The sequence below is a fragment of the Agrilus planipennis genome, unplaced genomic scaffold (genome assembly GCF_000699045.2).
Source record: "Agrilus planipennis isolate EAB-ADULT unplaced genomic scaffold, Apla_2.0 scaffold50, whole genome shotgun sequence".
NCBI lineage: Eukaryota > Metazoa > Arthropoda > Insecta > Coleoptera > Buprestidae > Agrilus > Agrilus planipennis.
Genome location: NW_020438881.1, coordinates 610,381 through 637,110, shown reverse-complemented (window position 1 = coordinate 637,110; position 26,730 = coordinate 610,381). Strand labels below are relative to the sequence as shown.

Below are 26,730 nucleotides of genomic sequence, written 5' to 3'. Positions count from 1 at the left end.
TCCGAACGCTAAACATTACAATTTTTTCGAAAACGATTATCGTAAACGTAAACACGTTAACGCCTGAAAGTATTAATAAATACTAATGATTCATTAGTAATAAGGAAATTTCCACCGTTTGTAACGTGTTAGCCCACGGTCAGCAGAGGCAGAATCAAATAACTGCTGGCGCCACCGTGAGCCTGAGTGCGGAGAGTATTCAAACTAGGTTGTAAAAAAATAATGTAAGCTTCTCTAGTGAAATAATTTAAAATAAAATTGAAAGTGTTTTCAAAAACACTGAAAAGCGCTCTTGAAAAAGGAGAAGGATATCAAATATTTTTGGCACTTTTTATGGTTCGAGTAAATTATAAATTAAGTTAAAGATATGCTACAACCACTTCGATAATGATATAGATTTCAAGCAATGAAAGAGCTTTTAACTTGGTTTGTTAATTTCCGAAATAGGCAAACTAAGGCATTCCCTTTGTAATACAAGTTTAAAAAGATTAAATTTACACAAAGATTAAAGAAATTAATTTTCAAAATACAGATTTAATGGCTATTTATGCCAAAACGAGCCAAAACAGAAAGTTATGCTAGAACAAAAGCTAAAAAATATATTCTTAGCAACAAAACATGTTTTAAAAATATTTAAAAAACATTAAAGGTATGCTACAACCACCTCGATAATGGTATAGCTTTCAAACCATGAAAGAGCTTTTAACTTTGGTTCGTTAGTTTCCGAAATTAACCCCCACTTATCATCAAATAGACAAACTAAGACATTCCCTTTGTAATACAAATTTAAAAACGTTTATTATGCACAAAAAGGATTCATTAACTTTCAAAATACATTTTTAATGGCTATTTATACTAAAACAAGCCAAAATGTCTTGTTCTGTCGGTCGACCCTTCAAGCACATGACTGTTAAAGAGAGCAAGTATTCGGAGAATGAAAGACAGAAAATTACGCTCGAACAAAAGCTAAAAAGTATATTCTTAACAACAAAAACATGCTTCGAAATATTTAAAAAACATTAAAAATAAGCTACAACCGCCTCGATAATTGTATAGATTTCAAGCAACGAAAAAGCTTTTAACTTTAGATATCATACTAGCAGTTCAATAACAAAGCTGTTTTCCAAAGTAATTTACTTATTACAGTTCTACGGCGTAATAAATTTTGTGCAAGGAATTATGACCAACAACATAAACACCAATTTTTGCCAGTAATATTTCTGACGTTGATCCTAAAAATACGTATTTAACCAAATACTTAAAATCTAAAGTCTACTCAAGACAATAAGTCAAATGATTTGAAAATCAAATCAAGTGGCGAATCCCTATATCCGACGCATAAAGTTTGCAAGGAATTAGGATTTGGGATTATCAAAGCACGACTGGCTTTCGATATATCTCAATCTTTGAAATATAGAAGAAGGATAAAATAACCAAGAGAGTATTTATTATCGACTAAACATTTATTAAAGGTGTATGTTTGGAACGCGACGCTGTAGGGGTGCGAAACATGGACAGTGGGCGCGGCAGAAAAGAAAATGTTAGAAGCGTTCGAAATGTGGTGTTATAGGCGAAAGATGAGGATACCGCGGATAGAGAAGGTTAGAAATTAAGAGGCATTAGAAAGAATAGGAGAACAGGATAGGTTGGTAGGACACCTTCTCAGGCATGAAGGTTTAGTCAGAGACATATTAGAGGGATAAACGGTAGTTATGAGGGGTAGACATAGATTAGATTACTGCTCGCAAATAGTTAAGGATGTGCGTTTTTCTAGTTTTAGGGAAATACGAAGCTCAGGATAGGAAAGAGTGGAGGTGCGTGAGCAACCAGTCTTAAGACTGATGACCTTATGATGATGATGTATCATTTATGGTGGAATTTGTAATTGTCCATGAGTACATTAAGATTGTGATATCGTAATTCGAATAATGCTAATTTTGCTTTTGACTAACCGGTTGAAAGAAGAAAACAACTCTTAGGATTCATGCATTTTTCAAATGGGAACTCAAATCTGTTTCCGAAATTACCTTATGTAACGATAAAATTTCAAAATACTTTAATGTCAAACACAAATAGGTAAGCCAAATTAGCAAAATTGATTTTGGGGTTAAAATATTTCAAAATCTTGATGTATTGGGGCAAGTAATTGGACCAGTTATTAAGAGAACTCAACGACAAAAGATACTTTGGAAATTACTTTGTTAGTTGTTTTTTCCATTTACTCCATGTAATAATCTTCTCAAATTGCATTTTTTTGAGTTTTGACGTTAGAACATTCTGTGATGCGGTTTTCAGAAAATATGTAACGTCGTAGATGCCTAACATATGATTTTGTTGGTGGAATGATGCAATAAATGGAGATTAAGAAAACGAAATTAAAAATTGGAAATAATTTACTTCCTTTCCTTGTTCTGTTTTAGTTAAGAAAGGCATATGAATTGCAAACGGCCAGCTGCTGGGCTCAAACAACTTAAAAATGTTCTTTTGTATGCAAATTTCCAGTATATCTGACACAGTTGATAATTCAACCAACCGATAAGACGCAGATTGACACTGACAACTTTAGTCTCATAGTTTTGACGTCTGACCACCGCGAATCCGACTTTGTATGCGACGATTCATGTATTTGCATAAAACTCGGGGAACAAAAGTAAAAATTGTACTAAATTTACATTCTCCATACGAGTATAATCTACATTTCCAACTATTAAGTTATGCTACTTTAAGATCCACGGATAAAACGTCAGCTTCATGTTGCGTCATTATTGCAAAAAAAAAGTAAGCATGATTCAGATAAACACCAAGTATTTCATAAGAAACTTTTGGTAGCGTTGAAGAAGTACAGTGAAACATTAGTGTAGGCCAACTCAGTAACACCTTTTCTACATGAAACTATCTTGAGGTTTATGCTGTACGCTACCAGAATTTATAAACCATAATGTTAAGTCCATTGGCAAAGTCCCTTCTTATATTAATACGATAAAAATTTGAAATAGTGAGATGCTGCAATAAGTCAAATCTTTTCTGGGTTGACGGCTGCAGTCTTAGAATCCTCGTCTCTAGATGGTACCTCAGAAGAAGTACGGCTACGTATATTATACAGCAAAAATCCCTGATCATGCCTATCACAGTTGTTTGCAAAACGTTGGAAAAACAGCTCCAGCAGAAAAACCACATAGGGAGTAAGTGACGGGTTCAAGGCCGAAAAATAATTTCTTAAGAACATATACAGACCAAGAAAGCCTAAGCTATTTCACCATATTAACACTTTCTTACGTGCTGCGCTCATTGGCATTGGCAGGAATCGGGGGGGTGGCTTAAGAAATTTTTTTTAATTATGTCTGATGAATGTGAAGAACAATTGCTGTCAGGTACAGACCTCGCAGTAGAAACAACAACCAGAGTTGCAAAGTTATTTGTACCACATTCCTTTATTTAATGTTTTGTTATAACTTACAGACTACATCATAAATAGAAGCAGACAATTAATGCCTACAATAACCTTGCCACATTCATCTAATTTTTCCAAGTAAATATAAACAACTTTGTAATTGTAAATTCGTACCAAAATTGCTCAATTTCGATCAAAAACAGCATTGCATTAACATTACTGAGGAACTGTTGGACTCTGTCCGTGACGACCCAAATTTGCTCCAGAAGGTCATAACTGGTGACGACTCATAGGTTTATGGTCATGACGTGGAATTCAAAGCTCAATCATCCCAATGGAAGCTGCCGTACGAGTCAAGACCGAAAAAAGGGCGCCAAGTGAAGGTTTTGCTTACAATTTTTTCGATTGCAGGGGAGTGGTGCATCATGAGTTTTTGTCACAAGGTAGAACGGTCAATAAGGAATATTAGCTGTAAGTTATATGCAATTTGCGCGAAGCAATTCGCCAGAAACGCCCGGATTTGTGGAAAAACAAAAATTGACTTTTGCACCATGTTAATGCTCTGCTCACACATCGTTGCTTATGCGCGAATATTTGGCCAAAAATAACACAATCATAATGCCGCAGCCACCGTATTCCTCAGATCTGGCCCCCTGTGACTTTATCTTGTTTCCGAAACTGAAGAGGCCCATGAAGGGACGACGCTGCTCTACAATTGAGGAGATAATGACGGCATCAAAAGAGGAGCTGAAAAAGATCACAAAAAATGATTTTTTGAAGTGCTTCGAGGTTTGGAAAAAACGTTGACACAAGGGTATAATATCTAGTGGGGATTACTGTGAAGGGGATAAGATAGATGTTCATGACTAAATATAAATAAGTTTTGAAGAAACACAAAATTCGCGATATCTTTTGGACAGACCTCGTACATTTACGTATTTCCACAAATCCACAAATTTAATTTTATTTCCAATTCAATAAGTATGTTACTACATCTATTTAAGTTATACAAATAACGTGAGGTTAACTTACAATGTGCCATCAGAAATCTGCTTAACTTCACATGTTACGTGCATAGTTACAGTTTCCTTACCCATTTTAGTATCCTTTGGAAAGTGGTTTCTTTAATGTTAAGATAATCTATAATATAACGTCGAATTATGTATAAAAAATAATATGGATCTAAAAGGTGTCATAATCCGCTTCCCCTTGAAAGATATTTCAGTATTGTCATCAGAAGTTTCATCAATTAGCTTTGATCTATCAAGTTTGCTTTGACATAGACAAGGAGCAAAAAATTTTTGTAAGCATTTTAAACATTTGCTAATTATTTATCGTATTAAAATAATCAACTTGTTTCTATATATAGCATGAGCATAATGAACCAAATACCAAAATCGAATAAAGTTATTTTTCTGGTAAAAATTTAGAAATATTCAATTAAGTTGTGTTGTACCCGGCACCTTCACTATTTCTGTAATATGCAATAAAATAATTTAATCCAGGTGCGAATGATTTCTAAGAAGGAAAACTCTTATTTAAATACCTAAATAAGTTCCTAAAGTTTATATTGAATGGGCTATAACAATAAAAAATACTAATCGCATATGCACTTCAATATCAAATTTTTCTGAATCTTTAAATCTGCAGTGTGAAAAATTATATGAAAAATAGTGATGGAAATTTTTCTCAAAGAGACAGTTTTCCTGAATGTATTATAGAAACCATGATGGTTCACTTCTTTGTATTTACGAATCAGTATTCTGTTACAGGTACCATGGAATTATTATAGTCATCATCACATTAGCTATTGCATCGCTCAATGTTATTTCAGCGAAGTTCCAAAGATGTCGCCAACAATTCACAGTTCCAGGAAAATTATTTAAAAGCTGAATAGATATTACACAAAAGTAACTTAAAAGCACTAACGGTTATTTATTTATTTAGCCAAAAATAACAAAAGCCTGAACAGAAACACATCACTGTTAAATAAGGATCACGAATAATTATTTTATAAGAAGCTTATTAAGAACGACTTTTAATAGGACCAGACGTAGTCAATTAAATTCAGACAAAGTTGTCAAAGTTGTATCAAAAAAAATTAAACGAAATACGAGTTATCTATTAGCTTCTAGGGGTCAACGCAAACAAAAAAATATATTATACTGTGTTTCACCCAAATTTTACACTCGAAAAGTGGGGTAGGGCTTATGTTCGTGGTAGGAAAAGAGGAAAGAATAAAAAAAAATATTCTGCAACAAAAATTAATAATGTAACCTTCCGATTTTATTTGAGGATGTCGAAACAGCGGATGTCTAGGAAGGTTTATTGGGACAATTGAGATTTTTTTAACTACTAATTTTGTTTATTACCTACTGACAATCTAACGTAAATAATCCAAACGTACCTAACAATAGAACCTCATTATTGGTTTTTATAAGTATAGCACAAAAGAACTTTTTTAATTTTACCATTTAGTTGAATACATAAATTTTCTGAACAACCGAATTCTACATTGTTACTTTTCCATTATTTCGAAAATGACCATGGTATGTAATGCATGAAAATAAATCAAAAAAACCAAATAGATACCATGTCCATAAGCAAATAAACGTATTGCTTATATAATAACAAATTAACATATTTTTATGGTCCAAACAAATGTTAATTGAATATAAGTATCAATTAATCAGTACACTTTATGTAAGCCATCACGTTCGATATTAAACGGTTGTTAAGTTGCTTGTCGTTTGTCTGTTGCTTAACAGTAAACGTTTCGCCAAACAAAGTCACAAGTAGCCCCTTTTGTGTATCTTGGTCATCAACGTTTCCATTTTCGCTAGCGCCACAAGGACGTAATACACGACAAAATAATTCAGCAACCCAATTTTGTTCATGAATTACATAACAAATGCATATTTACCCCGGATTTTACAAAGACAATGATAATATAACAAATATATCATTTATGTAAGGTAAGAATTTTATTACATTTTGTAAATTTTTGCAAATATTTCATAAGGATTTGCATATTGAGCCTTTTTTTCAGGTAAGTTCTGCAGAGGTATCCCTGGTCTTATCCTGTCTTATTTTAACCCAACAGCAATTTGGCTGATGACCTACTTGCAACTTGATGCCTTTTCTAGACATTTACGGTTAAAAACGCAGAGGGTAGATATACTTTACCAATGGTAATAAATACATACGTTTTTATAGTACATAAAAGTGCTAGGAAACAAAAATGTCTATATCAACAACTAAATTGCACTAGACAAAAATTTTCAGTCTCTCTCCAGTCTCTCAGCGCCTTTGAGAGCGTCTCTCACAGTCTTTCACAGTCTCCCAGTTATGGTCTAGGTGTTTTTATGGATCTGTTGCAGTCTTTGTATGAGAGACTCGAACGATAAAATTGTTAATTCAGAGATTCGAGTCTCTCGTTCAGAGACTGAATACGAAATGAGGATCTCTCTATGAGCGACTCGAGTCTCTCGTTCAGAGACTGAATACGAAATGAGGATCTCTCTATGAGCGACTCGAATCTTTCATTCAGAGACGCTAAACAGTTTTTTTGACAGTCTCTCGACAGTCTCTTTCAGCGACACCAGAGAGACTCGATGAGAGACGGAGACTCGAGTCTTGCTTTCAGAGACTCTGAGAGACTGAACATCTCGGGTGCTATTACGTCTAAACTTCTTTGTTTACAATATTTTTGTTATTTTCCTTAAGGATTTTGTAAAAAAATTCTCAAAAAACGGTACTTTTTTTACAGTCATTCAATGCTCTCTGGTTACAAGTGGATGTCCAATAAAACGGCATCAGGCATCAGAGAACAATGAACAACAATTAAAAGATAATAACAATTGTAATTCTATGCTACTTTGGTACTAGTCGGTACCTAGATTATTTTACAACAAAAGGGAACAAGTTGATTATTTCGATTTTGACAAATTAAGCACCCTTTATGTGAATTATCCTTTTTATTTTTTGAATTTTCAACTGCCAAATGTTTTATTCTTATATTAGCTAGATAAATCTTAAGAACTAAGAAAATGTTAAAATATATTTTTGCATCTTACGCAAAAAATAGTAATCAGAAAAATTTTCATATTTTGGATATATGTTTGCTCTGTCCCGTCTCTCATCTTTAAGATTCGCCCCGTATAAATAGCAACATCCTGTAAATCGATCAGATAATACGTGCTAAACACCCGGTATCGTATTAAATTAATCAACTAGCAGTTACTGAATTAATTACACGTTGTTTGACCGATCCGACACACACACACCGGTTAAAATGTGTTAAGCCGGATGGCGATGACGTAAGCAGAGTTACCTTCTATGAATGTAGTTCTGCAGCTGTCACTCGAAACGGTATTATAATCCTGCATGGGGCAGCTAGCCCCAAATTCTATCGCCGCCTTTTTTATAATGGCCGTGCCGCACGTTATTCCATCTCACTTGGACCTTTGTTTACCGGTGCATCAACGTGGAGCTTTTGGACCCATCGCGTCATCGGTGTTACTATATTATTGACAGCTGCACACCTTATATCCATCCAGTATCCACTGCCGAAAAAAAAATCAGAACGGAAGGAAGGCGCCCTGCACGTTATATGTACGGCATGAGTAACCATCAGATATTATGATGCAGCTAAAATGAATTCTTACGTACATATGTTGTAAAAATGCTCCTTCAAGAATTGGGGACCAAGAAAAGAAAAACAAGTTAGGTGGTGTCATTAATTGTACATTTTGGTCATCATCAGTCGTCAGTCCTCAGACTAGTTGGACACGCCCTCCACTCTTTCTTATCCTGAGCTAATCTTCGCATTTCTCTAAAACTAGAGCAATCCATATCCTTAACTGTTTGCGAACAGTAATCTAATCTAGATCTACCTCTACCTCTCCTAACTCCTGTTTTTGCCTCTAATATGTCTCTGACTAGACCTTCATGCCTGAGAAGGTGTCCTACCAACCTATCTCGCCTATTTTTTATTGTCTTCCATAGAGTCCTCTGTTCTCCTATTCTTTCTAATACCTCTTCATTTCTAACAGTCTCTATCCACGGTATCCTCATCATTCGCCTGTAACACCATATTTCAAACGCTTCTAACATTTTTTTTTCCGCCGTGCTCACTGTCCAGTGTTTTCGCACCCGTCCAGCGTCGTGCTCCAAACATACCTACACCTTTAACATGTGTGCATTCTGTAAGCACTATCTACTCAATCCGAAAAGGTAATTTGTGGACCGAATGGCTACTAACAGGCTAGATCTGATGATTTTTAAAATGACTCCGATTCAATATATTCACTAAATAGAAGACTGTCAAATTCACACTGTTAGCTCTGCTACTCTTTGCAAACAGTAAGTAAGCGGAAGAGAGATGTCCACTAACACATTCGCTTTTTGGCTAGCGTTGCCAAGCCTAGGCAAGTTTCCCCAGACCTAAGGAATTTATCGCCAGCTTAAAAAAACAGGGATTCTTGGTTAATTTATGATATAATTTAGTTTCTGTGCCAAATGAATCTTTGTTGTGTACAGATTAGGTACTTGTACTTTGAAAATTTATTTAAATATTTGTGAATAACTGCTAAAGAATAGAAATGCGCCAAATGAATCTTTTGGTTTAAACATCCTTCTTTTGTTGTAAGAATCGCTTGGGAAATATAAGGAAATTGCGGTAGAAAATTAAGCCATGAAAAGGAAATTCATCTGGCAACACTGGTTTTTGCTGGCTAGCTCCTAGTCACCGTAATATGCAATTCGTTCCAAAATCAAAATAGATACTGTCTGTTACACATGGGTGAAGCAAAATGGTAAGAATGCGTATGAAATAAATGGCCGTTTTAAATTTCGCCTAGGCGTTTCAAAAGAAGTTAGGTCATGGTTGTTTGCGTCAGTAAAGTAACGGTTATATTAACATTTTTATTAGTTCCTCATTAGATAACACTTGAGCGTTGTACATATAAAATACGGTGTAATCAAAAAATCTATTTCAAACCATAATGTAATAAAAGTAATAGTAAATACGACAAATGGCCCTGTAAACGCCATTTGTAGTACAGTGCTACAACGCGCTGATGAGATCCAANGTATCATGATCATGTTTTCAGTCCCAGGAAACGTATTCCAATTTGCAGGAACGAGAAATTGAAACTGTCATAAAAGCTTCTCCTTTTGAAGCTCACAATTTACAATATACATTCTTGTTGAGGAAGAGATGGAAAGTTACAGTACAAATGATAATAAAAACCAATGATATTTTGACAAAACTGCGTAGGTACTGATGCATTCAAAACTTAACTACTTGTTCATATATTTTTAAAAAAGCAACATGCGAAATCCTCGAAGTACTAAAAAAATCGAATTTATGGTAATCCAATAAGTAATTAAGGATGTTTGTAAGTTTGAGCTTCTATTCATACAATAATTCAACCAAAGATTATTAAAGTTCTAGGGTTGATTTTAAACTACGGTTAAATATATTCCTCTATACAACTCGTATACACCTATATTATAGGTACATTTGAAAATAACAAATTGTTCTTAATTCCTGTTCTATATAATTGCCAAAAGGGTGGTGATAAAATAGGGTGGGTAATTTATTAACTAAAGACAATGAAATATCTTGATTTTGTTGTATTCTTCTCAAAGACAGATCATTTGGTGATCATGAACTTAATATTGACCTTGACAATTAAGGTCATTTGAACGATAAGTTATTGTTTTCATTTTTTCTCTCAATTGGGGATGCTTCTTTTTGATCTCGGCATTAGGAAGAGCGCAAAATTTTCTAATCGGAAGTGCCCTTGAAGTTAATTTGCTTTTAATTTTGAACCAATTAAGAGCAATTATATATCCAAAATACCTAGACTGAATCCCATTATTTCGGGAAATGTTTCAGACAGAAGTTGTACAATTTCAAAGAGGCAATCAAAATGGCGAACTTGAGTGTAAACTCTAGCTTGAACTTGTGGTTTCGGTAATTTTTTATTGGGAAAACATATTTTTGTCAACAGCAAGGAAAACCACTGAAGTTGATTTGTTCTTAATTTCTCATTAATGCTTACTGAAAAATTAAGAGGAAACCAACTTCAACAGTGTTATCGATTTCTTTCCATTCCTGGGTTTGTGTATTTCAAAATAAAACAAACTTGATCATGAATTGAGCTTGAATGTGAAGGTTGAGCACACCTACAAGATTAACTGGCAGTTAATTGCCTCTCTGAAAATATTCGCTTTTGCCTGAAACTGTTTCCGAAATAATGAGATTCACTGAAGAGATTTATGATATTTGATCGTTTTTAATATCTTGAAAAATTAAAAAAAAAATAACTTCAAGAATATTCCCAATCACAAAATTTTTTGCTCTTTCCATTTCTGGGGTTGGAACAAAATGACTTAACTTGCAAAATCATCTCGAGGGTCAGGGTAAAAGTCATACCCACGGTCACGAAGTATCTAAAAATCAATCAAAATAATAAGATTTAATGAAGATATTCATAGTCTCAAGACAAATATCTCACCCTGTATATTCAGCACTTATAGTTGCGAAAAGATGATGCACCATTACAATGTTTAGGTACTTGCGGTCAACCAACCGTCATGCACTACTACTAAAGAATAAGCGATACAATTATTATGGCAAAGACGATATGATGTGTGGTAAACCATTATGTTGTTTACTTGAAAATAAATGCGTTAACTATAGAATAATGGAATGCATAAGTTTAAACAAGTATCATTGCCTTTCATTACGAATTAATCTCATTGTTTAGTTCTAAAGAAGGGTTTTAAAAGCAAACCCATTTGGTTTGTTTCACAAATTTATTAAATAGATTTCTTCACAATCACTTTTGTGTTTCAAAAATGATTTAATTCAAAAGTCGGCATTCCTTCTATATGTTCTCTAAGAAAATTAATGATATCGCTTGTGTGACATTGTGTACCTTCGTTTTGATCACCGTTGTGTGCCGCTCCGTAAAGGAATTGTGAGTCAACTGAAATTCCGCCAAGGTTTGAGCATCATTCCAGCAGAACGTAACACCAAACGCAAAAACGACCATATACTTCGAATAGACAAACTCCAAGTTCAATAGATAATAGAATATAACAACAACAAAAGCCAAATAGCGCGACGGATCGCTCCGGTTGCAGTTTCGTCCAAAATCGCCCCGAGCTTTCCACTAAAAGTCCGTTGAGCAATCGTTGTTCTCTCCAGAAATGCCAGCATGGGTAAACTTTATGGCCCAATATTAACTGTCTCCTCTAATAATTTATGTTAATGGCTCCGGTCGGTCGCTCGGAGGGAACCGGGTAATAGGGAAGACAACGCTAACAGTTGGTAGTGAAACTTGACGGCGGGAGCAAGCTTGGATCGCATCCTTTTACGCTCAGTTCTTTATATGCTTTATACTCGAATGTGAAAATTTGAAATTTGTTAGTGTACCGTTAAAGTGAGCAAGTTCTAGAGCAAGAATGGAATTCATAAAAATTTCCATTTGGGAAAAGCTTTAGGTAAGTATAACTTTCTAATATTTGCTGAGTAGGCCGAGTAGGTCTACATTTATGAAATAAATTTCCTATAATTTTCCTCCACGAAACAGATTTCAATCCTTTTATTTCCATAAGTGTGTCATATTTTTTAAAATTCGTTTCTCTAGGCCTTTGAACTTAATACAAATTGTACAGCACCTTTCAAAAAAAATTGAATAAAAAAACTGTATTCGTAAAAAAAAAACGGAAGCAACTTTGGGTAAAAATAAAAATCCCTAAAGAAGCCTAACTTTCCATTGACGGGAAACTTTAGGTACAAATTACATTATTGGTTTAATTAAATGTGTATACTTACATAGCTACTTGAAGGACAAGAACATACCTTAGAGCTTAAAGCTTAAAGAATCCAATCTTTTTATGAGCAACTAACAGTAGAACGACCCTAGATGAGTTACAGTATGCATTTTATAAAAGATGGTTTAAAAAGCCATAATAAAGCAGTTTTTCACCATTATTATTAATCAATTTTTTCGAGGTAATTGATTGACGACTACTGTATTACCTCATACAACTAAAACCATTTGCATTTTACTAAAATCAAAATTTGTGTGGATTCTGTTATTACCCCTTGTTAAAAATGTTCACAATAACGAGTAAGTTCTGAGCGGTTAGAAGTAATTACATTTCTATCACTTACTTATTTATATAGCAGGTTACCCAAAATAGCCTGAAACCAAATTATAAATAGACTAGAAAAAAATTGTGCAGCCCCGGGTTCATGAATGGAGTGAAATCGATACAGTGTTATCGCCATTTTCCCTTGAGAAAATTTTGCTAGGGTTATTTTCCTGTAACGCATGCGCACCCTCTCGGAACGATCAATATCCGAATGCGTTGGCACATCTTTAGAGGGTAAATTTTAATTGGCAAGCTCTTTCCACGCGCCCGAAGCTACTAAAATATCCTTTAATATTCAAAGCGTTGAAATGGTGTCTGAAAGTATGAAGATATTGGATGATGCGACTTGGGTATAAAATAAACAATCTCTAGCCTTTGTGAAATGAATTCTTATTGCCTCATTGTCTGGAAAAAAATAGCAGTCGCTGAGGAAAGAACACGAATTTTTAAACAAGACGATGTGTTGACTTAAACTGTTGCACAACGGGTGAATGTTTATAATTTCGGGGAAGAGTTCGTAAAATTAAAATACAAAGATTATTGACTAGCCTAAACTCGCAAAATGCATACATTCTTTGCACAACTGATATTTATCTTGTAATGTTAAATTTTTTGTATTGAGTTAAATAAGTTGCCAATAAACCTAATTTGTTAAATCTACACGAATTTTTCTCTATAAAAAAAATACGAAAACTTTGCAAATCATCACGACACTCAAACACAAACTAAAAACACCCTCGAGATTCATATCAGAAGTAAAAATATTCTACCTTATAAATAAACATTTTATAATAGTCATAATGAAATCTCTGATTGAAAAATTACTTTTTTAGTAGGTGGGTATATCATAATAATATTACTATAGTGTTTATATCAACTACAGTAATTTGGTACACCCACAAATGTTATTTAACAAATGATTTGATTTGATTTCAAAGTCACTGTGATAGTTAACATATTGATAATAATTTTGCATATTTTCGAAGGACATAAAGTTACAAAACTATTAGTTAATATTAATACCTAAATGGAAAATGCAATTTATAATCTCTTTCTGATTTTTATTAACATATATTAACTATCACAATAATTGGGGTACCATTCGGTACTATCTTTTGGATTTTAAGACGCTTTATTATTGGTTTGATTTTCGTTGTGGTGTTTGATTTTACTATTCACGGTTCACAGTTAAAAGATAAGTATTGATAATAAGGTACATATATATATTCATATTGTGTGGTAGATTATCTCGTTCGAGATTCACGTTGGTAACCAATCGATTATACGTGACCGATTATATTATCGATTAGACTTTCGGATTTAAATATCGACGATCAACTGCAAGTGCTTTGCTTCTAGGATGGACATAACTTGAGTCCAGCTGGTTTTCGCTATAACCCATATACTGACTTACTCATTCTAACGAAACTACCACTCTGTATAATAACAGTATCTACGTCACATTCGAATATAGGATATGACATGTATTTGAAAAATGTTGTGTAAATGGAAAATGAAAAAATTTTTGGAGCGATTTTAGTCTGGAGCCTCAATTCTGGATAATTACCATTTTTATGTTAATGTTTTTAATGTTTATTTTAATTTGACAACTGTTATTTTACTTCATCAACGAGCCTGTACTTCTGTGCTTTACACAAATTAGTACCACGTTTCATGTTTTTGATAAATCACCAACACAAAAACTTCAGACTATCATATAGCTCAGGAAGCAGTATTATTTTTCAATTCTTAAATGTTCTCGGTAGTTCTCACCAGAATCTCTTCAAACTCTATTTCCACCGTTTGTTGAAAGGTCGAGAATCCGTCAACAAATAAAATTTATTGCTGAGTGTAAATCGAAACCAGTTTAGTTGACCAGCCAATATTCTCCATTCTATAAAGGTACAAAAGCCTACCTGCCTTTGTTAATCATTTATTTTATTACAATCCTTACCTTCAAACTCAACTCTGCACATCCTACACACTAATTTACTAAAATGTTTTTAATTTCGGTTGGTACTATATAGAATTCTGGTAACAGTTACGTGAGTTTTGTTTTAACCAAAAACAATGACAATTTTTAAACATTTTTAAGTTTGTTTTCAATTTTAAAGAATTTAAACCATTTAATTAAAAGACCGGATTGTCTCTGAATCAACGTAAAAAAAGTGAACGGGTCTATATTCGGGTGTACGGTTGGTTGTATATATTTTAATGATGTTATAATCACAACAGGGTAATTGAAGTGTTTGTTTTTAATATCTAAACTTATTATATTTTTCTTATGGTATCTACCTTAAAAAAATCTTCAAAACGGCATCATCGTGTTAATACACAATACTTGCTGCGGGGATTCCAGTATTGGTTCTTTGTGAAACATTATTAGTAGAAAACCGCCACAAAGGCTTCTACTTATTGAGCTCTCTTGAAAAAGTCTCAAAGGGTGAAACAAGAGTAGAGTTTTCCTATTGCTGAAAAAGTGAATTTTAAAGGGCTGCAGATGCTACTAGCTGCTTCTAATGTAAAGCATCAAAAGTTTTTGTTTAAACATCCAAAAGGAGCAAACTATTACTTGGCCAGTAATTTATTGAAACTACTAGAGGTGGAGCGCAATTTCGATCTTATTTGATCTCATCAGCACGTCATAAAGAGTCTCGATAAATGACCGATCAAAACAAAGATGCTCCATATAACCAAATCCACTTTTATAATACAGTAGTATGTTGCTGTCTACTGACATTTGCTGCTAACGTGCTAACTGAAGTATTTCAAATGTTACACAAGGGCTTTTGTAAATTAGAATTATATCGTTGATAAAAATGAGAAGCAGAATACTCACGTAAATGCTACTTATCAAAGATGTCTTTGTTGTATGTTTACGTCATGTATTTACAACAGAAGTGGTGGAAGTGATGAGGTGACTTATTGTCAATCAATACACTTACATTAAGCATCTGGTAAAGCTGAAATTCTCATGCAAGAAGGTTCTAGGATCATATCATTCCCATTTTCACATAACAGTATTGGCCAAGCCACGTTGACATTAACGTGCAGGTGATTATCAAAAAATGGATTCCCTTTTTTGTGAGACTTGATTTGATTGTCCCAGTCTTGGTTTTGGTCTTCCTCTTGCTTAATCAATTTTGGGATTGGTCTTGCTCAAATACCTTTATAGATTGGTTTTGATCTTACTGATACATTCTCAGGCTTGGTCTTAGTCTTGCGTATTAAGTCTTAGTATTGCCCGCAAAAAAAATTAGTTTGTCTCTATATTTCAACCACGTTACCCAAATAGGTATAGGAGCAAACAACATTTGCTCAGAGGACATTCGTATAAATCTATTTTTTCAAACAGTGGTAATTTTGTTTTTTTTTATATTTAGTGTTAAAATCTAATAAGGCAAACTGAAAATTTCAAATACAAAGAATGTTTTGTTCCAAGAGTCTTGCATGTTTGGCATTGGTCTTGCATATTCGGTCTTGGTTTTAGTATTGGTCTTGTCAGTATAAAGACAGTCTTGGTCTTGGTCTACCATTTTCGCAAGCCAAGACCAAGATCGCGAAACCAAGACCAATTTTGCTTATCACTAGTTTGACTGATTTTTTCAGTTTATCCCAGAGGAATGGTCATGTATCATGATCATGTTTTCAGTCCCAGGAAACGTATTCCAATTTGCAGGAACGAGAAATTGAAACTGTCATAAAAGCTTCTCCTTTTGAAGCTCACAATTTACAATATACATTCTTGTTGAGGAAGAGATGGAAAGTTACAGTACAAATGATAATAAAACCAATGATATTTTGACAAAACTGCGTAGGTACTGATGCATTCAAAACTTAACTACTTGTTCATATAATTTTTAAAAAAGCAACATGCGAAATCCTCGAAGTACTAAAAAAATCGAATTTATGGTAATCCAATAAGTAATTAAGGATGTTTGTAAGTTTGAGCTTCTATTCATACAATAATTCAACCAAAGATTATTAAAGTTCTAGTTTCAAATGAGCGCAAAGATATTTTTTTATATTAATAATCATATTACAGCCCATTCAAGCAAATATATTTAGAGTGTTCTCTGTAGGTTGACTTCTAAAACTTACTACAGAGAAGATAAACATTTAGTTTAATGTACGTTATACACATTTATATGCGCGTAGCGAACTCATTATTTAAAGTAGGCGTTGGGAGCCGTTTTTTTAATATAATTCTTCCTGGCATAAATGTGAATTCCACGACGATGAGATCAGTTACATTGAGTGTGTTTGCCAGTATCTAATTGGTCGTCAACTTTGTTATTTACTAAGCATGACCCTATTTTTTTCGGATCTCCAATAAAAAGCGAACTAAATATGCCAAGAAAGTAGTTTAATGACTTCGAGCGTTGATTTATTTGCATTTTTACAGGCTTTGTCGGTGGTAACTTTTTAAGGAATCGATTTACAAATACGTAGATATTAAATTGGAAACAAGCATTTTATAAGCACGTACTTAAATAGAAAGATATATATTTTTGATCGAATCGGTAAAACCTTTTCTTTATGTACCTAGTCAAAACAAGTACTTGAGAGTGGTGGAATTTTCTTATTTTCATATTCCGATTAATACACATGAATTGAAACTCGCATAATAGCCGCTTATTAAATATAGATACATTGTGATTTTACTTAAAAAATATTGGGTTATTGTTGAGAAGCTTGTTCTGATTAAATTTTAAATAATAGGAACTTTTTCCAATCATAACCTAACGTTTAAGAAATAAAAATAATCAGACGATATTGCCACATTTATTCAATAAATTACTGTTGGTATATATGCCTATTATACGTGAGTAATCTATTGTCATCTTTTATTACTAATGCATTTTAGGGTTCCGTGCGTCCAAATGAAAAATGGAACCCTTACAGGATCACTCATGTGTCTGTCTGTCCGTCTGTCACAGTCAATTTGTTCCGAATTTGCTAGACTGATTAAGTTGAAATGTAGTACATATGAATTTCAAATGCGGACGCTTAACATAAATAAATCAATTTTGAACGTGAGGGTCATTTTTGGGGGCCAGTAGAAAATTTAAAAAAAAACTTTCGCTAACTGCACTGTGTGATATATCAAATGAATGGGCTTGTTGTAAGGGCCTCAAATATATTTTTTTATAATTCTAAAATAATAGTTATTTAAGGAAATAGGTGAAAATTAATCACTTCCCCTCATTATCTCTGAATCCACCAAACTTAAAGTAACAAAAAATAGTTTTTTACTTAGAGATTACAGGAAAATTAATTAAGTCTATGTTCTGAACATAACATGGTAAATCTTTCAACAAAACAATATTGTGCGTGCAAATTTACATTTGCAGTTTGAAGGAATAGGAGAACATGTTTTTTTAACTATAATGTTAAGTTGGTTCCCGGATTAGAGTTCCGTACGTCCCAATGAAACACAGAACCCTTGTAGGATCATTCGTGCGTCTGTCTGACCGTTTTTTGAATAGAGTTGATGCTTATTGATATAAAAAAGAAAGGACATTTCGATATGTCCCGACTAGGTAAGGAATTTGCTTTTCATAAGGACCCCCTAAATCGAAATTTTGTTTTGATTTTTAAGACGTTAATTAAATCCTAATTATATCTTTAAGCATCAGTTAATCGGCAAACCTAAATAATTTTCTAATCGGGCTAACTAATTTCGCCGAGTTCCTCATTTGGTTTGGTTTTGGTTAAGTACGAATAAGGAAGTGCGTTTTCTAACTGGGGCGTTTTCCGTTTGCCTCATTCGAACCGAGCGTCTCATAAAAAAAATCGGTTGTCTGTAAAGTCGGTTTACTGACGATAGTTGAACGTGACAACGTCATAAGAAAATACTAATGGAATGGTTTTATTTTTCAAAAGAAAATTTTAATTTTATTTGTTTGATAGATATTTTGTATGGATATAGAGAAGGAGGAAAATGGAAATGTATTACTGTATAGCAGTTGTCCACGCGGACGCATCGCTCACTCAAGTAGGAGTGAAACAGATGTCGAACGCTGCCGAACGCGGAGGCCGATCGTGCCTCTTTGTCGCTCGTTCCGCGCTCTCGCTTGCACTTCAAGTCTTAAATGGAACGCCTTAGAGTCATGTTTTTTCGTGCGTGCAGCCCGGCTCCATCGAATTATAAGACGTTGTCACGTCAAAAATTTCAAACCCAAATTTCCGACTGGTAGTGTCAAAGCCAATGTAGTGATTATATTGTTACTCTGAGACCAAGTGTTTCTAGTAATTTGAGGTTTTTCTTCTATATCAGTAGAAAATTCTCGTTGGTCATTGACCGACTTTCTTCGTTTCTTTGCACCCAAGACGACCATGCTATATGTACATGTATGAGAAGATGTTTACTTTTGTATTACAGGTTTATCTGTACGTATTAACCTCGAATCCTTGATAGAAAAGTTGTAACCGCTGCATTCCATGAAGTTTCTCATACGGGTCGAATCAGTTGTGCTATTTTTAAACGTGTTTTCACACACACTTTGGCTGGATTTTTGTTGTGTTGTGATTCTTCTTCTGTATGTAGTGACTATTATTAGGAAAGTCGTTAACGAAAATAATGTTAAACCGCATTATGTTCACATAATTGTTGTGCATGTTTAATACCTTGTAGCAGGTGCAGGCTTCTTCAATTACTTTTAATTTCATTATATATATATATATTATAAACCTGTTTTAATTTGATGATGACCCAATTACATCCGTTCGATGCGAAAATAAATTGGAAGCAGTTTTAAGTTTCTTTCATTTCTTTTCTCTAACTTCATCCGGTTCAATGATCTTTCTACAACCGAGGACTCTAAAACATTTACATTGCAATTCCTGTACAATATATGTACCTATATGTTAATAAAACCTTTTGAAGACTAGCAATCAACTGCCGATTTATTTGCATGTACCTACGTTTGACAAAAATAAAGATTTTCAAAATTTAAGCTTGATAACTTCTCTATGCTTTATAAAAGCATATTAAAAAGAATAATTTTAGACAAAACGACATCGAATTGTCAGAGATGAACAATTTACAATAAATTATTACATAAAACTAACCCTAGGGAACCAGAAACAAAACAGTGCTCTAACTACTAATCGTTTAGAATAAATGAGTTTTATTAACAACAAATACTTTTTAAAGTAGCCTATATCATTCCTGATAACTTCCCTTTCACATCAAAATAAATTGAGGACGTTTAGAAGATTAGTCCATATAGACAGACAGACAATTTTTTGAAGAGTCGTTTGTGTTTTAGTAGCATATCAAAAACCATACTGAGGTATGTGCTTAATTTCCATATTCAAATAGGCATTTCAATTTTATTTACGGGGTCGGTTCAAAAAGTATCGCGAATTTTGAATTTCAGTGGATTACGTATATTCGATTTTCGATTTTTTTTTGACGTAATGTTGGCACGCATGTCTCTCACTTATACCGACAAGTTTGGCCATCTTGAATGTTCAGCTAATTTTTGACAGCTGCTTTTCTGGCACGTGTTTTGGTTCGTCTTCGATTTTTCCTATTTCAAAAAATGGATCAAAGAATCTGTATCAAATTTTGTGTAAAAAACAAAATTAAGTGCGCGGACGCATTCTGAATGTTGACTGTGGCATATGGTGAAGCTCGCTTGGACCGCTGCAACGTTTATCGGTGGTATAAAATGACGAAGAGCATGCCGGACGCTCGAGCACATCAACAACAGTCGAAAACGTTGATGAAGTGAAGGAAATAGTATTAGCTAATCGTCGAATCACCATTAGAGAAGTTGATTAGGTCCTAAACATATCGTTTGACTCCTGCCATTCGATTTTTACCAGTGATTTGGCTATGAGATAGGTCGCCGCAAAATTCTTACCAAAATTGATCAATTTCGACCAAAAACAGCATCGCATTGACATTATTAAGGAACTGTTGGACTCTGTCCGCGACTACCCAAATTTGCTCCAGAGGGTCATAACTGGTGACGAATCATGGATTTATGCTTATAAAAGCTCAATCATCCCAACGGCAACTGCCGCATGAGCCTAGTCCGAAAAAAGCGCACCAAGTTAGGTCGAATGTGCAGGTTTTCCTTATAGTTTTCTTCAATTGCAGGGGCGTAGTGCATCATGAGTTCTTGCTACAAGGTAGAACGGTCAATAAGGAATAATACCTGTAAGTTATTCCCAATTTGCGCGTAGCAATCCTCTGGAAACGCCCGGATTTGTGGAAGAACAGAAATTGGCTTTTCCACCATGAAAACGCCCCTGCCCACACATCGTTACTTGTGTGCGAATTTTTGACCAAAAACGCACTAATAATGCCGGAGCCACCGTATCTCCCAGATCTGCCCCCTTGTGACTTTTTCTTGCTCCCGAAACTGATGAGGCCCATGAAAGAACGACGTTACGCTACGATTGAGGAGATAAAGACTGCATCGAAGGAGGAGCTGAATAAGATCACAAAAAGTGATTTTTTGAAGTGCTTGGAAGTAATAATAATAATATCTGGTGGGGATAACTTTGAAAGGGACAAAATATACAGGCCTGACGCTGGAAGCTGGCGGAAATTTTAAAATGGCGTGGATGCGCGGTGGAAAAAGTAGGCAGTTTTAGATATAAAGATTGCAGCCCTTATTCTTCAGTATTCCTATCAGGGGCGTAGATTAAATATTTAAAAATAGGGATCAGTGAGCAAGTAATAGACATACAAACAGAAGAACTAATTGTTGATGTTGGTGACAGTGATAGAGATTCCATGGTGACAGTGAATGTGAAAACTAACTATAAAACAAAAGCAATAGGTTATTTTTTTTCTTTTTGATAAGTCATGTTTTTACGTTATTTTCTAGTACGCTACTGTCCTGGCTGTATTAATACTATAATTTACGCCTACTGAAAGCTTATTTGTGTATCGGTTCCAAGTGACTAACCTAAATAGGTCATAAATGGGCAAGTACCTGCGCGACCGCTCGCCAGCTTCCTTCGTCAGACCTGTATATTCGTAAATAAAGAAATAATTTTTGAAAAAACCGAAAATTCGCGATAATTTTTAAATAGACCTCGTATACGTAGGTATGTGGTACTTCGACAAAAACAAAAGTGTTGTGACAGAAATCTTCTAAAACCGAAAACGTATTAGAATCCCAAAATAGAAATAGATAGAATTCGTCAACCGTTTAATTCCCTTGTTACGACACTAAGTATTAACAGAACCGCGTGTTTACCTTCGAAGCGTACATTTAGTGTCAGTTTGTATTCAACAGTCGTGTTTGTTTATTGACAGAGCGAAAACAAGCGATTAAGTTGTGACACATTCAATTTGCACTCCGGTTCTTTGCTCGTGTTTGTTTGTACTTTACAGCTGATTGCGTGTTTTAAGCCGTTACTGCTTACTGATCCCATCAACGGTGGTACAATTGGAAACGTGTGCGGTATATGGTAGAACTAAAAAAAGAAATACCACTATAAATAGTGCTTAATGTCAATATTGACACAAACTTCTAGAAGTTTATTAAATGCCAAGACTTTTAGGTACTACTCGATATACATCTACATATGTTACATCCTAATTTTCTCTTGCTGAAGTTTATTCTTTAAGGCCGAATTCAACCCTTTGCTTTCGCATGTTGATTATACTTATTAATATGTACATGTATGTACGCGTCATCTATTGGTCAGTAACTTCCAGGACTGATGGGTAATAACGTCCCAGTTCACGTATAAAAACGGTAACCTAGCCACACCTGTCTGGCCGAGCGGCATGACCTAGAGGTTTAGACCATTGCTTAGCATCCGGGAGGACGTCGGTTCGATTCCGGGTTTGTCTGCCTTGGTCCAAGTTTTTCTGTGGTTTCCTTGGATCACATAGACAAATGCTGAGGCAGTAATATTCCACAGATAATCTTTTATTTTCTTCTGTCTTCATTTCGTCCGTCTAATCTTTCTCACCCGAACCACCACCCACCCATTCCCACGATTCCTGAAAGCAGGCTGAAGAGAGCCTTCTGCCCTACCTTCCGGCGTGGTCCAGAGGGACTGCCCGCCCACTAGCATTACTGGCTGGTGGGAATGAAACACCCAAAATTTTTTTTTCACACCTGTCTGGCTAGGTTACAGATATACCGGTTGCACACAAACGACTTGTAGCGAAAGTCGAACTGTAGTTTAATTTTTTTAGTCAAACATCGAATCTCTCACAATGTCTCCACATCAATGTATTATATCATCTCACATACCTACTTGCTTATACATATATGTAAAGAACAATTCATTAATTCAGAAATTTTTGCTACTAGATTTTTAAAGAAGAAAGGGTAGGGAATAAGTGAATATAACGATGGGAGACGAAAAATTAAAAGTGACTTATTTTCGGTATTTAGAAAGTTAGATGACTCAGGATGGAAATAGCAGTAGAGATATAAAACATAAGTTAGCGCAGGGTAGAGTCGCTTTTATCAAAAAGAAATCACTTTTAACCTCGCAAACAGTTAATTAGAAAAGGTTAGAAGCGTTCGAAATGTGGTGTTACCGGAGAATGATGAGGATATCGTGGATAGAGAAGATTAGAAATGAGGAGGTATTGGAAAGAGTAGGAAGCTAGAGGGCGCTATGGAAGTCAATAAGAAATAAGCGAAATAAGTTGGTAGGACACCTTTTCGGGCATGAAGAACTAGTCAAAGACATATTGAAAGCAGAAACAAGAAGGGCCGATGTAGACCTAGACTAGATTGCTGTGCACAAATATTGAAGGTTGTGGGATGTTCTAGTTTTAGAGATATGCAAAGAGTAACTCAGGATAGAAAAGAGTGTTAATGCTTGTCTATCAATCAGTCTTAGGACTGACGATCTTATGATGATGAAATCTTTTGGTAAACTTCTACAGTCACAGATAATGGGTAGAAATAATTTGTCTTCATTTAGTAAATGACAGCATTACAAAACTACAATACTTATTTGGCGACCTCTGTAGTTTGTGCCTTGTGGCAAATATTGACGAGTCATGACGCTGTATGTGTGTGTGTATTGATATGTGTGTGACTGGAAGAACACGTTGCATTCCGTTATTCTTGCACGTTGGGCAATCGAAATCTGAACGCAGCAAAAGCAATAACACTGAGCACGTACGTATTGGTTTCTAAGTGACTTGCTATTTAAATCTGGGTGATGAATTAAGCGGGTCAGGAATTCAACAACCCGACAATGTTGCCAACGTCATCAATCTTGGTTTTCTTGCCCTAGGTCAGGGACTTGGTGTTCGTCGCGTCACGACATGCATAACACCATATTGCTATTACATTCCGTTACTTATACAATACTTATTGTAAGCATAGCTGCATGTAGAAAGAGATCCGAAAACATCCATCATTTATTGTTAATACTATAGAAAATATATTTATTCAGTAAACTCCAGTTATAACGATCGCGAAAGGACTACAGAAAATCGACCGCCATAAGATTTTTATGCATTCATTTATATAAATCATGGCTTAGTACCAAGCAGAGGTAGTTCATGGTGAAATGAAACCGGTATTCTATAAATGTTCAGCTCTTCTACTTTTTTAAAGTTAATTCAAGCCTTCATAGAAGCTTGATATGAATAAGTTTTCAATGGAAAACATCGATAGAGCCGTCAAACGATCTTGGAACATTGGATTTTGGAAGAAGGTCTTAATTCATTTTAAAGGCATGAAGATGCCTGCTGGAAGTAGCATATGATGTTAGCATCGGTTTTATTGCACACAGAGTCCAGATCCCCGTCACGGCTTGTTTTATATGTATTTATATCTCTCTTGAGTAGAAAAAAAAAATCGAATTGAATAACTTTTATTGGTTACCAAAAATGTAGATGAACCGAGTTGGTGTGTTGTATTATCTTGGCATGTCCCTTGTGTAACTGTTAAATTTCCAACAATACCTTAAAATATCCTTATCGCTCATCTTCCTTTTAGCATATTTACTTATCCTTCTCACAGAGTTTTTGAGAGTTGCTTCTCGAACACACGACGCCATTTAGACCAGAATCATTTGCATATTTTGTTCAAACCAAATTACTAAAAATTCTGTGAATCCGTCCGTCAAGTCATGCTCCAAATCCATTTTTAAGAATATTTATTCTTTTTTTTTTTCGACAATAGATGCTGATGTTCATTACAAAATATGAATTAAGGAGCAGACATAAATGGATAATAATTAATGACTTTCTCGAAAAGGAATTACTTGTTGATAGATTCTCCATTTATACTTCAACTTAGACACACTATCCTTTTGCAGGCGCCGACTAGACTGGCGTCGCTGACTTTTATACCAGGTGTGGGCAAACCAGGGGTTCCTTCCATAAAAGTTCATTCAAATTATTATATGTATAAATAACAGCATTACTATTAACACCCAATAATCGACTATTGTCATACATTGCAATAAAATATGAAATGCTGATCTGAAACAGAACTACCTACATAAGTTCCGATTTTTAACTGACCCACATCATACTCCTTTTTTTTGAACTTTAGGATAAAAAATAATTTGAAATCAATCATTTTATGAGCATCTTAAAAATAACCAGTGGCGTGACGATACCATCTAAGACATATGACAAATTCATCGGTTGAGACTCTCCTGACTACAAATCCAAGTGTTTTATGGTGAAAACATGTTATTTCACTTGTCCGTTGCCAGTCGTTTTTCCACTTGTCCGTTGAATTTTCACTTCTACTATGTGTCGCAGCACACATTTCGTTTTTACAGGTTTATTGCAAATTATGATTTGGTTTTTACACAGACCGCAAATAGAGGCAATGATGCTCAGCGACGTGGAAAGCAGAGGTAAGAACAGTTGAGCACAGCACACGCCGCCGGGACTCTCTCTCCGCGCTGCTGCGCATTATACCTATCTAATACATCTGTTGCCTTCTCGCTGCCGCCACCAGCCTTTCTATCCCTCCGACGCGATATACCGACTACCCCCTCCATGCGGCCGTGACGCTTTTTCGTGACAGAAAGATCGTAATACCCCGTCTATACATACAGAAGTTTCACTTCAAAAGTATGCCCAAAAAGTACTCTAGTTAACGAACCGTCAATGATCGACAACATTTAAAGTTCTGTAGTTCGCGTTCTTATTGCCTTTCGTTATCGTTAGCGTCAACTGACGAAACACCCAGACAGGTCAATTTCTCCTAATGATTAGTAACAATCTCGTCAGCGTTTTATTGACAAAGTAGCTGCTAATATCTAAAATACAAAAATAAATTGAGTGTGTATAACTTTTATTTATAGCCTTATCAATTTATTCGTTATTGTTATTACAGATGTATGTAAGTATATGTAAATATCCAATGGAAAAAGTTTTGCAGTTGAAATTAAGCCCTCGAGCGCACTACGATTTTTTAATCGCGCGATTATTTAGTCGCAAACGCTCGCATAGGCCAGTAAATACAAGTGCGAGCATATGCGACTAAATAATTAAAAAGTGACCACTGGTCTTTTTCTTGCGACGCGATTGTTGCGGATATTAGAATAAATCGTACGGACAGCAATGAACCTGCGCGCACTTTAAGACTAAACTGTCACAACTCACTGACTATCATCTGTTGTTTTGTGCATAATTAATGAATACATTATGGTTATCAAACATATACTATGAATCCTCTCTTGCAAAGGAAGAAGAAACGTCACATACTGTTTTAAATACGGAAAAATTACATCTGAAATTGAAAAAAGAAAATTGCCGTTTTACTAATCTGATTTATGATAGGAGGGAACCAATATTGCTTCTTCTGGTTCCTTTTAGTATTATTAGCATTTATTCACAATAACAATACTACAATACACATTGTTTCTGTGACGCTCATATTGCAAATGACTAAAAGCTGCGATCATTTGGTCGCGCATCAGTTTTACTTCTTGCGACCGCCACTTTTCAGTCGCTACGACTAAAAAGCCGCAGTACGCGCTAAGTCTAAGGCCTCATTCACACAATGCGATAACGACATGTAATTAAAGCGAACGTGTTTACACTGATGCAATCCGATATTAAAATCGTTGCAGTAAAAAATGTCGCAAACACATTTCCATTTGGATTAACAAATCGTACGATAAAAAATTGCACGTCACGTATATTCAATATAACCAAATGTATGCTTTCACACATATCGTGTGTCGCGCCA

The 26,730-nt window shown here is 34.8% G+C and overlaps 1 long non-coding RNA gene across 1 annotated transcript; it reads right to left on the bottom strand.

Moving 5' to 3' along the window:
• Positions 1-9,860: 9,860 nt before the first annotated feature.
• Positions 9,861-13,032, bottom strand: LOC108734877. The gene is made up of 3 exons (XR_001937463.1): positions 11,341-13,032; positions 10,918-11,007; positions 9,861-10,852 (listed from the first exon to the last, which is right to left on the bottom strand). It is a non-coding gene; the product is annotated as an uncharacterized LOC108734877 (long non-coding RNA).
• Between the last annotated feature and the right edge of the window lie 13,698 nt (positions 13,033-26,730).